Genomic DNA, 17,995 nt, shown 5'->3' with positions numbered 1-17,995 from the left:
TACGAAGAGACTGTCCAGTTTGACCAATGTAAATGGCAGAGGGGCATTGCTGGCACATGATGGCATATATCACATTGGTGGATGTGCAGGTGAACGAGCCTCTGATAGTGTGGCTGATGTTATTAGGCCCTGTGATGATGTCCCCTGAAAAGATATGTGGGCACAGTTGGCAACGGGCTTTGTTGCAAGGATAAGTTCCTGGGTTAGTGGTTCTGTTGTGTGGTATGTGGTTGTTGGTGAGTATTTGCTTCAGGTTGGGGGGCTGTCTGTAAGCAAGGACTGGCCTGTCTCCCAAGATTTGTGAGAGTGTTGGGTCATCCTTCAGGATAGGTTGTAGATCCTTAATAATGCGTTGGAGGGGTTTTAGTTGGGGGCTGAAGGTGACAGCTAGTGGTGTTCTGTTATTTTCTTTGTTAGGCCTGTCCTGTAGTAGCTAACTTCTGGGAACTCTTCTGGCTCTATCAACCTGTTTCTTTACTTCCGCAGGTGGGTATTGTAGTTGTAAGAAAGCTTGACAGAGATCTTGTAGGTGTTTGTCTCTGTCTGAGGGGTTGGAGCAAATGCGGTTGTATCGCAGAGCTTGGCTGTAGACGATGGATCGTGTGGTGTGGTCAGGGTGAAAGCTGGAGGCATGTAGGTAGGAACAGTACTCCTTTTCTTTTTGCGAATACAGACTAACACGGCTGTTACTCTGAAACCTTAGTTTACAAAGTGCACATTTTTATTCATTGTCTGTTTCTTAATATGGACACAGTTATGTAATTATTCCAATTATATCAGAATTTATCTTGGAAGAACTGGATCAATCAGAAGTATCATCATAGAAAAACAAAATACATTTGTATTGAAAGCAAATTAATTCTAAGTGTTTATAATATACAAATACCCAGCTTTAAAACACTCCTAATTTCACAACTTCTCACCATTTTAGTTGCTAGGTTATATTCTGCTAACTGGCTGTTGGGAAGTGGTCCTTCCACCACAAGGTATATTGCAGAACGGTGAGATGAGACACATAAGATTAAAGGATGGGATATGGAAGGATGAAAGATGGTCTAAGATGGGGTGGGCAAACTACGGCCCACGGGCCTGTCCTGCCCAGCCTTTGAGCTCCCAGCCGGGGAGGCTCAACCCCGGCCCCACCCCCACAGCCACGCCGCCACATGGGCAGCGTGGCTTGCACCCACCCAGCTCCCAGACTTTCAAATAAGCATGTCGTGCCGCTCTGAGCAGCCGAGTAAGGGTAAGGGGGGAGGTTGAATAGGGGATGGGGTTCTGCGGGGCAGTCAGGGGACAGGGAGCTGGGGAGGGGGGTTGGATAGGGTGTGGGGTCCCGGGGGGGTTCCAGGAGGGGGACAAGGAGCAGGGGGGAGGGGGATTGGATTGGTCAGGGTTCTGAGGGGGGCAGTCAGGGGGCGGGAAGTAGGAGGGGGCAGATACGGGGTGGGGGCCAGGCTGTTTGGGGAGGCACAGCCTTCCCTACCCAGCCCTCCATACTGTTTTGCAACTCCGATGTGGCCCTCAGGCCAAAAAGTTTGCCCACCCCTGGTTTAAGAGAACCCTAACTCAACTGGAGCTGCATTTTAAAATTTCTAGCACCTCTGACATCTGTAGGCAGTAAGAATGTTTTCTCAGTGAAAATATCTCAGCTACTTGCAGAACAGTCCTGGAGCCTTAAGATTAGACCTGTCTGGCAAGCAGTGTATTTTAAAGGAGCTCACTGTCACCCAATGGAATTCATGCTGCAGGACAGGAATTCCCCTGGAGGAAAGGTTGAATTCTAAAGCTTTAAGGATCTGCTTAAACAAGAAGTTATTTTCTAGTGTTACCCACTTAGGAGTTGCATCGCTGCTCAGAAATATAGAAACAGATATACACATGCATATGCACATATAAAAGTTATTGTCAGTATATAAGTTACCGCTGTCCTGGGACTACAATAATTTATGTAACATCTGTTTTCATATTTTTTTCTAATTAACATGCATATTTAATGCATAAATGCTCAGACCACCTCTTTTTCTGCTGACTTTGTCCCTTTTTTGAAGTTGTATACTCCTGTGAGGTGTTCAGGATACATGGAACATTAAATTTGGTTGAAGAGGGTATTAGGATATAGATATTCAGGCCTGTCTGTAAAGGCCTGTACTCTAAGAATTTAGGTGTATTCTTATCACTTGGCTAGTTCTAGAGGTATAAAAGAAAGAATCAAAATCACTGTCTGCCGGTGTAAGTGCCTTCTCTTACTGTGACAGTCTGAGGCCCTGTTCTCAGGCTAAGGCCTTTGGCTGAGCAACACAGGCAGCCATAAGGTGGGAAGTGACCGGTCACATCCTCACATTCCAAACTAGTCATATTGAAATAAGGTGCTATTGGGCTGTTAGGAATACAATCCTGTCCTGATAATGCCCATCACCTCCAGAGAAAGGGATGTGCCTAGAAGATGTAAAAGGAAACTTAGTTTGATAGCATCCTGTCTGGCAAGAACTCACTTATCAATAGCTGGGATGTGAAATCCACACTTCTATATTGTTTTGTCATTATAGTTCCCACTTTGCTATTGTTTGTCTGTATAATCTCTGTCTGGTTCTGAGATTGTTCCTGTCTGCTGTATAATTAATTTTGCTGGGTGTAAACTAATTAAGGTGGTGGGATATAATTGGTTACATAATCATGGTACAATATGTTAGGATTGGTTAGTTAAATTTCAGGAAAATGATTGGTTAAGGTATAGCTAAGCAGAACTCAAGTTTTACTATATAGTCTGCAGTCAATCAGGAAGTGAGTGGATGGGTGTGGGGAGGGGAAATGGGAAATGGGATTAGGGGTGGGGAAATTGGAATCATGTTTGGCTAAGGGCAGGAATGGGAACAGGGACACAGGTGTAAGGCTCTGTGGTGTAAGAGCTGGGAAGGGGGACACTAAGGAAGGAAACTGGAATCATGCTTGCTGGAAGTTCACTCCAATAAACATTGAATTGTTTGCACCTTTGGACTTCAGGTATTGTTGCTCTCTGTTCATGCGAGAAGGACCAGGGAAGTAACTGGGTGAAGGAATAAACCCCCTAACAGAGGGGTTAGGTGAATTATAAACAAAAAATATTTCAGAAAGTTACCCGAAAGAAGTAGATAAACCTGTTTTGCACAAGTACAAGAATTTTGCTTCAATTAGTCATTATATAAAATTAAATAAAATCCAAAGGGACACATCTTTTTCTTAATGCATGAAATGTTTGAATGCCATGAGATTTACACAGGAGACAACAGATCCAAAAAAGTTTAAACTCCAACTTATAGTATCTCTGTAATCAATTTTAGCTCTTATTAAAACAGGGAGCAAAAAATTGTGGACTTTTATAATTCATCTCTTATTAGAATTATATATTCATATATGTTATTTTAAAAATCTCCCATTCTCAAGCCTCAAGGTATTAACATACACAGAGAAAATAGTACAAGTGGATCATAATAATAATAGCCACAAAAAAGGAGGATTATAATGCAAAAGTTGCTCTTGTAATGTGTTCACACAAACTATAATTAAGGTTAGGGAATGAATCTAAAAAAGTAAGAACATTCAGAGGAATGGACAGAGTTTAACAGTTTAATTTTGTTTAAGACAAGAAACTTTATTTTCTAGCTTCTATAAGATTATACCAGATTCTTCTTTACCAGGCCTCAGGCTATGAATACAGATATACCTTACTCATTTCCTTCCTATCAGTTATGGGTCTTCCCATTTTATAAATGCTGATATTTCTTACCCTTTTTTAAAGGAACATTTCTTGGCTTGTCTAATTTTTTGTGCACCAATATTTTCATACCAACGTCATTAGGTGAACTGTGGCTGCAGACCAGAAGGAGGAGCAGAACAGCACATCCTACATAAGTTTTGGTTTTGTTATAATTCTGCCCCATTCGTCTGAAAGATTTGAGAATCAACAAGAGTGTGAGTGTGTGTGTGTGTGTGTTACAGCTGCCCAGTCTGTCACGTTCTTCCCCATTTCAACATTCAATGCAACAGGCCCACTGGTTCCTAATACCTACATCTAAGCTTAAATGGGCCTGCAGTCCTGCACATGCTACTGTGCCAGCGAGACATTATTGTGGTCAGCCTAATATGACAGATTAGTGCCTTGTACGAGGAAAAAGACACAGTTCCCAACTAACACTCTCCACAGGTTTGGGAGACATGACCACTGCCTCCCTTCATTAGTTTAAACTAACCTCTGTTGCCAAAGGTTATGAATCCATGAACTGTAAGGCCAGTCAAAACGCCACATTCAAATGATAGCATGCCATTGGTTGACAGGTGCTGCAAAGCAGCCACCAGAGATGTCTTTGGTCCTATGTCCCAGCAATCTGCTATCAACTGAGAGTAACACCACCTCTTTTCAAAAGAATTAACACATGCAGCAAGCCATTTTTATTCCCAAAATAAGTTATTTTAAAATTAAACACCCTCCTCCCCCACAACCTCCAAACACTTGATATTAAAACATGTCCAACTCAGGAAGAAAACACTTTTTTCCAATTACTGCAAAACAGAACTAGTCCCTCATTTGCTTCAAAAAAGGTATTTTTTTCTCTATGTATCCCTAAAATTGAATAACAGCCACACTGATATTTTAACATTTGGTTTTAAAATTAGTTGACCCAGAATTGAGACACTGTATAATATGCTAAGTTTCCATTCAGAGTATTTTACAAGAGGTTTGATGATAAAAAATTATTACAGATATTATGAATCTTCTACTCATACATGAACAGCCATAATTTGTCAGTATTTGAATACAAAAACTAAATAAAAATTAACATTATGAATATAAAATGGCTGCAGTCTCATGATAGCAATCATTTTAGTTGCACTGAGCTCCACTGAAACCTGAGACTTCACCAATTATATATGCCCCAGAGTCTAAGTAAAGTGCACGCTGTGGGTTAGATACATGGCAAGTAGGGCTCACTGATATATCTATATCTGATAGTTAATACAGAAAAAGCTCTAAATCATCATTACCCTCATTTCTCCCCACTGCTCTCTTTCTCCACCTTGCTTCATCTTCATTTAAAATTCAATGGCTCTCTACAGGAGGAACTGTGTCTTCATTTATGTTTGTACAGTGCCTCTAGTTGCAACTACAACACAAATAATAATAAACTGGGGTTATAACTTCCTCAAAAGCCCCAAAACACAATTTCAACAGAACCATGGGGAAGATAACCCCCATCTTCCTTCACCGTTGCCTGAAACTACTCTTCCTTTATTGCAAACACTTCTTCTAGTCTCTCCCACTGACTGGCCTGGCTCCCAATGCCAAAGATAAAAGAACAGGAGTACTTGTGGCACCTTAGAGACTAATAAATTTATTTGAGCATAAACTTTCGTGGGCTACAGCCCACTTCATTGGATGCATAGACTGGAATATACAGTAAGAAGATTATACACACACAGAACATGAAAAAGTGGAGTAAGAGGCTAATGACTATCCAGGCCCCTTACAATGGTCAGCTTCTATTCAACCTGGTGATATTTGGTGTAGAATCATAAGTATTGCTCCAGGATCTGGTTGATTATTTCTGTGTGGCCATTTGACTGAAAATGGTAGGCAGAGGACGGGGCAAACAGACCTCTAAAAAACAAAATGCCTTATGTCAGAAGCAGGCAGTAAACTGGGGACTCCTGCTGGAGATGACATGATCCAGGAGGCCGTGAAAATGGTTAATCCAGAGCTGGACGGTTTCCCCTACAAAAGGGTAAACCTGTGCAGGGAATTAAGTGGGACATTTTAGAATAGAATTCCACCACTGACAGGATGGTCATGAATCCACTGGATTCTGGTAGTTCTGCCACAAAGTCCAAGGAGATGGCTTTGAAGGGCCCAGATGGGGTGTCCAGCAGTTGGAGGAGACCTCACGGTTTCTGGCATGGGATCTTATTATAGGCACACACTCGGCACGAAGCAACAAAGGTCCCTTTTGCGAGTTGCATACAGGGCCACCAGAAGTACAAAGACGTTAATTATTGGGTTTCACATCACCCCACGTGTCCTGCCAAGGTGCAGTCATAGCACAGTTAAAGAATCGCCAGTCTTGCAGGTACTGGGGGAACATAAATGAGGTCCCTTTTGAATGTGATCCCCTCCCACATGTCGTGTGGTTCTCAGTTGATAATGACCACATCACTGGATAGAATTCCAGAGACAGAGGCAGAGCTCATGCTCATTGCAAATCCTGGCGGTAGGTAGTGTAGAGGAAATTACGGGACTTCAGAATGTGGGCTGGTTGTGGACTGGATTCTCGGGGGTTGGAGCCATACATTCAGGACCTTGCCATTTCTAGTTCCAGGGTGGTAGGTCAAGGTAAAATTGAGCTGGGAAAATAATAGAGACCACCAGAGCTATCATTGGTTTATGGCCTTGGCCCTACGCAGTTACTTGAGCTTCTTGTGATCGGTAAACGCTCGGACCAGAAAACAGGCCCCTTGCAAGTAGTGTTGCCACTCTTCAAAGGCAGTCTTAATTGCCAAGAGTTCTTTGTCCAAGATTTCAGTTTCACTCAGCAAGAGTAAGTTTCCTCAAGTAGTACATGATAGGGTGCAGTATTTCATTGGGTCAGTGCCTCTGGGAGAGAACTGCCCCAATTGCTGTGCTAGAAGCATTGGCTTCTACAATGAAAACTTGTAGCACGTCTGGCGTGGGCCAATCCTGGAGCAGTGGTGAAGGCAAACTTTAGCTGCTTGAATGCCTGCTGGGCCTTGGGCACTGGGCATTTTTCTGGAGAAGATCAGTGAGGGCCTTGGCTTGTTTTGAAAAGTTCAAGGTGCACCTCTGGTAAAAGTTCGTGAAGCCTAAAAAACATTTTAGGTCGTACACACTGCCGGGCGGGGCGGGGCCCAGTCGCAGACAGCCTGGACATTGTGCAGATCCATCTGGTTTCTCTGCGGGTACAGGATGAAATCCAGGAATTCAATTGAGGCACTTCTAAAGTTTAGCAATAAAGACAATGTTGTCACAGTCTCTCCAGGACTGTGTGGACATGAGCGATGAGTTGGTCCAGATCATCTAACAAGATTAATCTATCATCAAAGTTCACCATTACAAACTAGTTCAGCAGGTCTCACACATCGTTAATGAAGTTGCTGGGGCATTAGTCAATCCAACTGGCACGACTAAATATTCAAAGCAGCCAGCGGGTCTGAAAGTCAGTCTTCCATTCGTCCTGCTCTTGGATAAGGATGAGATTGTAAGCTCCCCAGAGATCCAGTGAAGTAAATATACAGGTGGCTACCACACGGTCCAACAACTCAGAGATCGGGCTAGCGGATAACAGTTCAGGACTGTTATCTGATTTAGGGCTCAATATCAACACAGAGGCAAAGGCCACCATCTTTTTTTTTTTTTAAAAAACCAAAATGACTGGAGCACTGGCTGGTGAAGTTGACTTGTGGATGAACTTCCAGGACAGGTTCTCTTGGAGGTATTTGTGCAATGCATCCAGTTTAGCTCTGACATTGTGTATATCCACCTAAACTGTATCTTCACCCTGACTGGATTCCTCTGGTGCAACCATAGTCTTAATGAGGGTGGAGGCTTTCTGCATTCTTCTTCTCAAAGATGTCAGCATAATCATGGTACTGGAGCCGGGGGGTGGGGGGAGGGAAGAGGGGGAAGCACTCCACAGTTCCCTCAGTAGGTGTTTCAGTGAAGGCGACTAAACCTACTTGAACCTCCTTGGGCATCGGTGCAATGCCTACTGATCGCTGGCCATGCCGTTGGCAGAATTCTGATGGGAAAGTAACCATCTGTTCTCGTCGATGAATGGGGGGGGTCATGAAGTGTTAGCCAGGAGATGCCAAACAACAGGGGAAAACATGGGGAATTGATCACGCCAAGCTGTATTATTTTTCTGTGTCCCTGAACAACAGTCTCCCAGGAGACAGTCTCCTCCACAACTGGACCCGAATACAGCAGAGAGCCATCAAGAGTTTCAATCTTCTCCAGCGTGGCCTTGTGTTGCAAGGGAATCTGTAGGGCCTGAACCGTAGCTGCATCCATAAAATTGTCTGCTGCTCCCAAATCGATGAGGGGTTGTTGGAGGGGAATCTGTTGGGGGTTCCCTGGGATGCACAGCTGGGCAGGCACCTGCAAATGGGAAGCCCCTGGATAGGGCTCAGGATGTGTCTCAGTGAGGACTATTGTACAGGGAAATTCCTCTCTCTCAAAGACCAGGCCAGTTCCCCTCACCGTGCCTGGACCAGCTTGTTTCCCCAAGCTCTTCAGTGCTTGTACGGGGCAGGTCAAGATGGCACAGCCAGGTTCACTGCAGTAGAAGCACAGGTGTTGCTGACAGCGCCATTCCTTTTCTTCAGGAGTGAGCTGCTGATGAGCCAGATCAGCTTGTATAGCTTCCGCAGGCAATACTGAAGGTCAGGTCATGGTAGAGGGACTGCAGGGAACCTCATTTCTCCTCTCTTTGTTTTCTCAGCTGATCATCTGTGCAGATGGCAAGGTCTACAAGGACATGTACATCTGTAGGCATTGTTACACATATTCTCTTGGATTTCTTCCTGGAAGCCCCAACGGAACTGGAATAGCTGTGCTGCAGTGCTCCACTCTCTATCTGCTGTAAGGCACTGCAAGCATGCTGCATAAGAGGCCACTGTGCCTTGCCGCTGCCAGAGTCTCCTCAGGGTGGCCTTGGCCATTTGAGCTTGGTGCGGGTCATCAAAGATGATTGATATTGACTGGAGAAAAACATCCCCATTTGATACCACTGGGCTCTGACCTTCCAGCCGGGTGAGGGGGCCTAATCTAATCCATCTCCTGTCAGCGGGCAGATTACCAAGGCCATCTTGGACTGCTCAGAGGCATAGATTTGGGGATGCATCTGAAACAGAAGGCAGCAATGGTTCATGAAGCCCCAGAACCTCCAATGGTTTCCTTCAAACCATTCAAGCAAGGGAGGCAGACCTAGTGGTCAAAGCCAGAATCCCCGGTTACAAGACAGGAGTCAAGAGTCAGCTGGGTCAGGATACTGGGAGACAAGAAGCAGGAAACAAACTTGAGATCAGAATCACGAATCAGGACCTAGAGTCAGGCCAGGTCAGAATAGCAGGGGATCGGAGGTAGGAAACAAACTGGGTGTCAGGAACCTCAAAGTCAGATACCAGGAGTCAAGCTGGGACAGAATGACAAAAAGTCAGGCCAGGGGAGCAGGAAGTGAAAGGCACATAGTCCAGAGGAGGGAGGAGAGAAGTTATTTGGACAGCTTCCAGTTCATGTTGCTGGCTTAAGTAGGCCCAGCAGGCCTATCGGCTGCTCTGAGACTCCACCAATAGGACCATGGGGTGGAGCCTCCAACTGGTACTGGGCTTGGTGGATTCTATGTAAAAGCAGTTGTCAGCAGGGTGCCAGGTGGAGGGTTGGAGTGTGACCACTCCCACAAACCTGCATCCGAGACCAGTGGGTCTTAACAGCGGGTAGGTTAGGTTGCAAAATGTACATTGGTCACAACTTTGCAAGTGTTCCCGGCAGGAACTTATTCAATAAACAGTCCGGTTCCCTGGTAAATTGAAATTGGAAGCAGATTAGGATCACCAATCTTATTCCTCATCTTCTTCAGAAAGTGCTTTCTCCTAATGTTTGGTAAAGCAAGGAGACTACTGCTTTAGTTCCAGTATGAGGAAAGGGCAACAGGATCCCAGCAATGCTGCTGGGACCAGGTTAAATGTGTGCAATTTGGGGGGTGGGGGGGGAAGGGCAGGACACCAAGGATCCGTTTTGGGACCAATCTTATTTAATCTTTTTATTACTGACCTGGGCACAAAAAGTGGGAGTGTGCTAATAAAGTTTGCAGATGATACAAAGCTGGGAGGTATTGCTAATTTAGAGAAGGACAGGGATACCCTACAGGAGGATCTGGATGACCTTGTAAACTGGAGTAATAGGAATAGGATGAAATTTAATAGTGAGAAGTGTAAGGTCATGCATTTAGGGATTAATAACAAGAATTTTAGTTATAAGCTAGGGACGCATCAACTAGAAGTAACGGAGGAGGAAAAGGACCTTGGAGTATTGGTTGATCATAGGTTGACTATGAGCTGCCAATGTGATATGGCTGTGAAAAAAGCTAATGTCGTCTTGGGATGCATCAGGAGAGGTATTTCCAGTAGGGATAAGGAGGTTTTAGTACCGTTATATAAGGCACTGGTGAGACCTCACCTGGAATACTGTGTGCAGTTCTGGTCTCCCATGTTTAAGAAGGATGAATTCAAACTGGAACAGGTACAGAGAAGGGCTACGAGGATGATCCGAGGAATGGAAAACTTGTCTTATGAAAGGAGACTCAGGGAGCTTGGCTTGTTTAGCCTAACTAAAAGAAGGTTGAGGGGAGATATGATTGCTCTCTATAAATATATCAGAGGGATAAATACCAGAGAGGGAGAGGAATTATTTAAACTCAATACCAATGTGGACACAAGAACAAATGGATATAAACTGGCCACTAGGAAATTTAGATTAGAAATTAGACGAAGGTTTCTAACCATCAGAGGAGTGAAGTTTTGGAATAGCCTTCCGAGGGAAGTAGTGGGGGCAAAAGATCTATCTTGCTTTAAGATTAAACTCGATAAGTTTATGGAGGAGATGGTATGATGGGATAACATGGTTTTGGTAATTAAATATTCATGGTAAATAGGCCCAATGGCCTGTGATGGGTTTTTAGATGGGGTAAGATCCAAGTTATCCGGGAAAGAATTTTCTGTAGTATCTGGCTGATGAATCTTGCCCATATGCTCAGGGTTTAGCTGATCGCCATATTTGGGGTCGGGAAGGAATTTTCCTCCAGGGCAGATTGGAAGGCCCTGGAGGTTTTTCGCCTTCCTCTGTAGCATGGGGCACGGGTCACTTGCTGGAGGATTCTCTGCTCCTTGAGGTCTTCAAACTACAATTTGGGGACTTCAATAGCACAGATATAGGTGTGAGGTCTTTTTTAGGAGTGGTGGGTGAAATTCTGTGGCCTGCGTTGTGCGGGAGGTCGGACTAGATGATCATAATGGTCCCTTCTGACCTAAATATCTATGAATCTATGACACTGACAGCAGCCCCCAGGTCATCCAGATGATGGAAGGAGGCATGACCAGTTTTCCAGACATGTTACCTAATATAATTGTGGCCTATTTGAACCACACTCTTGGTGTCCTGTCTTGCCTCCCTGTGGTCTTCAGGACAATGAAATGTATGGATCCATAATATGAGTGTCTGATTTTCCTCTGAGAAATTTTTCCTCTTTCTCCAATGTTATTTTTAATTAAACGTTTTGACAGTAACCTGCATTCAACCCACTAATATGTGCCTTCAACCTTAACCAAGCTTGTATGTGTGAATTTGATTTTTGGCCTGACATATTGCCTAAATTCACAAAAAAAAAAAAAAAACCACCAACCTTTTGACTTCTTATTACAGTCATATGGCCACGTTCATTCAATGTATATAGCCATGGTGGTGGAAAATTCAGCAGGGAAAAAATGATTGCAGTAGCACAATGTGACCCCCACGCTCTTTTCTTCTGGAAGGGGAGAAGAGGACAGGGCAGGGCAGGGCAAAATGTGTGCAGTGTTGGCTCAAAATGCAGCACAGTCAGGACAGCCTGAGGCTTTGTCTTCACTGACATAAAAGGTAATTAAAATAACCCCAAACAACAACAGCAAGATAAACAGGGGACAGTTATCTTGCTGCAAAATCCTAAGTGGACACAAGACAATTGTAGTGTTCACCATGAGGTAGCTAAGTGAGGTCAGCAATCAACCCCTGACCCATGGTTGACCTGACCTAGTTTACCTCAGGGTAAGATAAAGTACCTTGTTTTTGAGCAGGGAAAGCTAATGCAAATTAGTTTATCCCGTGGTAAAACCAAACCTTTGTGTCAGTGAAGACATGGCCTGAGAGCAGATTGATTCAGCACTTCCCCTCAGCAACTCCTGCTACTGGAGCTCCTGTCGAGCAGTTGAAAGAAACCAGCAAATCCAAAGATGGAAGTGGTGGAAACAACATCTGCCCTCCCTTGGGGTAAAGGCCCTCTTGTGGGGTGTGACAGGCTTCAATGACTCTGGAAGCTTATAAATCAACTGGAAAACATATCAGAACAGATGACAAAAACAGATGGAAACTGAAATGAAAATTGACATCTTCATTACAAGGAATGGCCATATAGCATGACCCATGCAAATGTACATTATTGTGCTGACTCCTTATTATATACAAAACATACCAGCAACTACTCCATAAATGGTAGGTTCCTTTCTTCTTAAACACATTAAGTAACTAAATACTTTTCTATTTAATGAAATATTTACATCAATATTTGGGATAAAAATATTTTCTTCCTTTTACATGGATAGTATTTCTCATAGGACTTCTCTTAGAAACAAGATGTTCCTCTGTCAAATTGATCTAAAAGGCAAAACATTACATACATGCAAGAATGTTTTGAACACAGCCTCTAAGTGATCAGAGAGCCATACAGCAGGGGGGCAGAGCAATATACACAACTAAGTCACTCAAAAGGGAAAACGTTTTATTTAAAAAAACCCTCTTCTTTCTTTACACCGCTGGACAGCATCTTGTGTTACCTCTCTTGCGTGAACTCTCTTGCCTGGCCTTGACCTATCATATCATTATAATAATGTTGTCCCTAGATAACCATTAAAGACCATCTACCAAAGTATTTTTTAAAATAGCTTTCCCCCATCATAATCTTTTTTTTTAAATATTACTTTCTTCGTTGCATACTCCAGATAACACCCTGCATTGTAAGAGTGACTGATCCAATCCACCTCTCTGTGAATGGACTCAAGCACAGTAATTTGAGAGGCTGCATTCGTAAGCTGCAGGCCCAAAAATGCATATACAAAGTTAGCATCTTTCTCAATGATTTACTGAAAGCAGCAGCTCGTTTTAATAAAACCATCCCAAAACATAAAATTGATTGAGCCAACTGCTGTGCAGGGCATACACAACAGCTGATCAAAATCATTCAAGATTTTTATTCCTACAGAATCTCTCCAGAGCATGTAGAGGTTTTGTGGGTTTTTTCCCACAACACCTTATCACTTCAATTCTGATTCAGAATCACTTAGGCAAACAGGAAAATTAAGGGCCACTTATATCTGTGTGGTAAGGTTCATAACTGTAAATACAACCCAGAACAAAAATTTTTCCCACTCTGACAAAATGAAAACCAAATATATTTTGCATTCACGGTAGTATCCATAATACAAAATTTGATTCAACTCTCCAGTTTTTAGCTCAAAGGGATTTAGCATGGTAGGGCTAACTATATTCGGTAGGTCTCTCAGAAAAGTTATATCATATACAACATGGATTTTGCTAAGACACACAGTTTTATGAGGCAAAATTTCTACTGTGCAATTATTTTTAAGGAGATCACATTGTGCAAGTTAAAACATTTGGAAAAAAACTTTTTTAAAAAGCATAAACTTTGAAACTTTAGTTTTTTATATATAAATAGAATTGTAAAAAGAATTTATCTATTTCATTTAGACTCTCAAAAAAGTTCACCTTTTCAGAACATGCTGCATGAGGCTTTCGCTTTTCGTAAAGTAATTTTATGGTATGTGTGTCACAATGAAGGACAAAGATAAGCCAACTGTTTAGATTCCTTGCCTTTATGTTGTGGCTTTGATCACTAACAATGCTGTGTGAACAGCCAACAGAAGGCTGACATTTCATAAAATATGCAGTGATAAAAACTAATACCGTAGCATCTGGGAGCGATATATAAAATGCAGAAATACACCTAATAACTGTGATCTTAAATTACAAGTTACTAAAAGCTAAATAAGCAGCATAACTAAAAGAAACAGAAAGATTAAGACAGGATTTTTGTGCTTCTGTTCCTAAAAATAAACTTTAAAAATATTAATCCAAGCAATGTAATCCATAATTCTTAACACTTCTTCTGGTTCCCTTAAAAGCAGACTTCTAAGAAGAGAGCTCTTTTTTTGCTGTATTATTAGCTCTCAGCACAAGCTAAACACATTATAAAACCTTCTTTGTGCAGTATTATTAAGATTCTAATGCTTTGTGATGTCATTTTCTTTTAAAACTATAAACCACGTAAAATAGATAAAGCCTAGTCACTGACTTTTCACTGCTGTGGCCCTAGTTCAAATCCTGCCTTGACCGAAGTAAGTGTAAATCCTTCCAAACAGGTGCATACAGCAAATGTATCTAAGGGTACATATTACAGGAATGTTTACACTACATTATTTATATTTGGAACAAAGAATAGCATATAAGCAAATCAATGACTCTGAAAAGCAGACTGGATACAGTCCTGGTAAATAAATACATAAAGATGAGCTCTTACTGTGATGTTTTGGCTAAGATGCTAATGCAATTCTTAGATGCATAAGTATGGAAATACCAAGTAGGAGTAGGGAGGTGATATTACCTCTGTATATGGCTTTAATGAGACCACTACTGGAAAACGGTATCCCCATCTGGTGTCTACACTTCAAAAATTATGTTGATAAAGTGGAAAGGGTTCAGAAAAGAATGCCAGAATGATTAGAGATCTGGAAAACCTGCCTGTAGTAAGAGAGAGACTTAAAAAGCTCAATATATTTGGTTATTGAAGAGAAGTTTCAGAGGTGACTTGATCACACTGTACAAATAGCTGCAGGGGGGAAGTTTGATAGTATACAGCTCTTAAATCAAGCAGAAAAAGGCATACGGAAATCCAATGATGGAAGCTGAAGACAGGCAAATTGAGAAAAGAAATGAGACAATTTTAACAGTGTGGGTAATTAATCACTGGAACAACTTAGGTAGGGACATGGTGCATTCTCCATCACCTGAAGTTTTTAAATCAAAACTAGGTATCTTTCTAAAATATGTGTTATAACTCAAATGGAAGTTATGAGCTCGATGCAGAAATTACTGGATGAGATTCTTTAGCATGTATTGTGCAGGAGGTCAGACTAGATGATCATCAATGGTCCCTTCTAAGCTAAAATGTTAATGTAAAGATTAACTTGACCAAGGGTTCTTGCATGTTTATAGATCATCATCTTCCTCATTTGTGACTGTGAGGGTTACCTACCTTTCTCTTAAGTGCTACTCAACATCTTTGTAGTAACTAGAACAATTGCTTAAATGGAAAAGTAATATTAGAAAGTATTTTAGCTTTCTTTAACAGAATGCATCATCTGGAAACAAGGAGAAGAACCAGAACCTTATGATTCAATAGCTTTATTCAGACCATTGATTGTCCATAGACTATAGTCTGAGACATAGACTACTGGTCTAGTTCATAGAAAGCTAATAGGAATCTGAAACAATTAAAGCAAAGCATGTTAACCAAACAATGCCCTGAATCACCTGAGCATAATGTTGCAACAGCTTCTTATCTGCAATCAAAAACTGGATAGGATTTGTTTAGATGAAGTCTGAGACCTACATTAAACAGCAAAACAGCACAAAGACTTAAACTTGCCTAGTAATTAACACTAAATTCAATCTTTAGCATTAGGCTGTCATGCACTAATATCAAAACTATGTATCAGGTAAAAAAAGGATGGAAAATAAAATCCATATTTAGTGCCTGAAGAACTCTGAAGCATATTTTCTGTCTGAAAAATCCCATAACAACAGTTAAGTATGTGGGAGGCAATTGTCCTTGTGCTTATAATTAGTGTCTGAATTTAGGGATTTCACTGCTTAATGCACACCCACCCGCCTGTTATTCTTACTGTCGTTTTTTGTGTAACTTAATGGAGATAAATACTCTTTTCCCACCTCATATTTACATCAGTGCTATTTAATCTTTTTAAAACTGTTATAATAGGTTAAACAGCAGTCTCAAATCATTCTTCATCTCCCACTGGACAAAGAATGGCATTACAGGACTGAGAGTAGATGAAGGCATATTTACATTCACTGTGTTCTTAACTATAACATTTATGTAAATTATGATTTTACATTTGCAAATTCTCTAATTTTTGGTTTCACTGAATACTTTACTACTCTTTCATCATTAACTTTCTATGTATATTACAAGCTGTGAAAACTCCAATGGAAAATAAAGAAGCTGTCCAAGCACTGAAACAGTGCCTAAAAGCTAAATGCTTTCTGTAAAAGGAGTTATGCATCTACTTCTAAATTCTTCTTACTTCTCTGCGAACAGGAAGCTAGACTTAATCTGTGAACCTACTGCAGCTGTTCCTTCAGTTGGTCTCCTTCTGCACTTGGACCACATTTAGCATAAACAGGCATTTTAAAAACTTTTAAATAAAACTGCCTTTCATGGTTTTCTCTATAATTTTACATAGATCTTTACAATTTACTCCAACCCATTAATTACCACTGGCTTTATGAAATAAAAGGTAGTCCCTTTTGCATCTGTACATAACAAAACTCAATTTGCCTAACCACTGCCAAAATGTTTTGAAAGCATTGGGTTAATTATAGAATTGTATCCAAAGACCACAAACATAACAAATGGAAATTCCCAAATATAAAACTTCATTAGCTAACAGTTAAGACTGAAAAACAATACTCCAAAAAACACATGATTACACACATTAAGAAGTCTTCAACGTGGAAAACTATGGAAATCACCTGTTAAGAATAGGTTTCAGAGTAGCAGCCATGTTAGTCTGTATCCGCAAAAAGAAAAGGAGGACTTGTGGCACCTTAGAGACTAACAAATTTATTTGAGCATAAGCTTTCATGAGCTACAGCTCACTTCATCGGATGAAGCTCACGAAAGCTTATGCTCAAATAAATTTGTTAGTCTCTAAGGTGCCACAAGTCCTCCTTTTCTTTTTGCTGTTAAGAATAGGTATTCAACTCTGACACCTACCACCACACATACTTAATACAGATTGCAATTTTTTATGTGCACTTTCACTTTGATTCTGGAATGATGTCAGCTAGCAATATGTCCTTTGTTTATTTCATACCTAGGGCCTGACCCTGAAAACCCACTCTAGTGCATTTAAAATTTACCAGATGAGACTCCTACACTGTGAAATGTTATAGTGGGATGAAAAACTTTTTTGTTAAGCCTTCAAATGACATTTGCAAACTATGGTTTTAGACACGTGATAGCAACTGCTTTTTGTCACTGCCACAGCCTGGGACACATACAAGTCATCTCTATGGTGCTGATCCCTCTATATCTGGGCAACATTACATACAAATAGAAATGGTAGTAACCTCAAGCAAGTGGAATAAATCATAAGTTCAGTATACTAGTGTTGGTCGGCTTTATGAAGCAGATGGATAGCTGTTGAACTGTTTTTTTCCAAGGTATTGTTCAAGGTAAAGTAGAATGCAATACAACTGTCCAGCCGTGAAGTGCAAAGATACAGAACACTACAGGTAAGTCCACATTTGTACGACAGGGACACATTCTCCTAGACCACTGAAATGGAAGAAGAGGTTTCTGGCTACTGCTCCTTTGTGGACATCAATATGCAGAGATGAGCGTAAAAAGACACCAAGTTGTTGGATGAGCTTGACAAATCAAAAGCAGAGATCATCTATCAATGGTGAGATAACAGCTCCTCAAAATGTTTCTCCTGCCTAATATCATTTCTCTTTCCTGGATTAAGAAAGAGCCAGATATTTTCCATTGAAGTACCTATTTCCCTTAGACACTAGGACAGCAGAAATCTGCCTGTCTGTGCCTGATAATGAGCAGACAGGGTGGGGCATCATTAACATACTGATATGAAACATGGTTATCGTTAGGCAATCCCCCCCAGTGGCCCTACAAATATGATGAAGAAGAGAGTATATGATCAAGTTGTGGGATTCCACTACAGAGAAATCTCATAGCCCTGGTCTACACTATAGGGTTAGGTCAAATTTAGCCACATTAGGTCGATTTTAAAATGAATGCAGCTACACAACCAACCCCGTTCTGTCAACTTAAAGGGCTCTAAAAATAGACTTCTGTACTCCTCC

The 17,995-nt window shown here is 41.4% G+C and overlaps 1 long non-coding RNA gene across 1 annotated transcript in view; it reads right to left on the bottom strand.

The window, feature by feature from the left end:
• Nucleotides 1-13,793: 13,793 nt before the first annotated feature.
• LOC140907476 (uncharacterized) overlaps nt 13,794-17,995 on the bottom strand; it is a 100,876-nt gene continuing 96,674 nt past the window's right edge. Inside the window, exon 3 of the long non-coding RNA XR_012157505.2 lies at nt 13,794-14,251. This is a non-coding gene — a long non-coding RNA (uncharacterized LOC140907476). The remainder of the gene's footprint in view (nt 14,252-17,995) is intronic.

Source organism: Lepidochelys kempii, chromosome 2 (assembly GCF_965140285.1).
Source record: "Lepidochelys kempii isolate rLepKem1 chromosome 2, rLepKem1.hap1, whole genome shotgun sequence".
NCBI lineage: Eukaryota > Metazoa > Chordata > Testudines > Cheloniidae > Lepidochelys > Lepidochelys kempii.
This window is presented reverse-complemented; position numbering and strand designations above follow the sequence as displayed.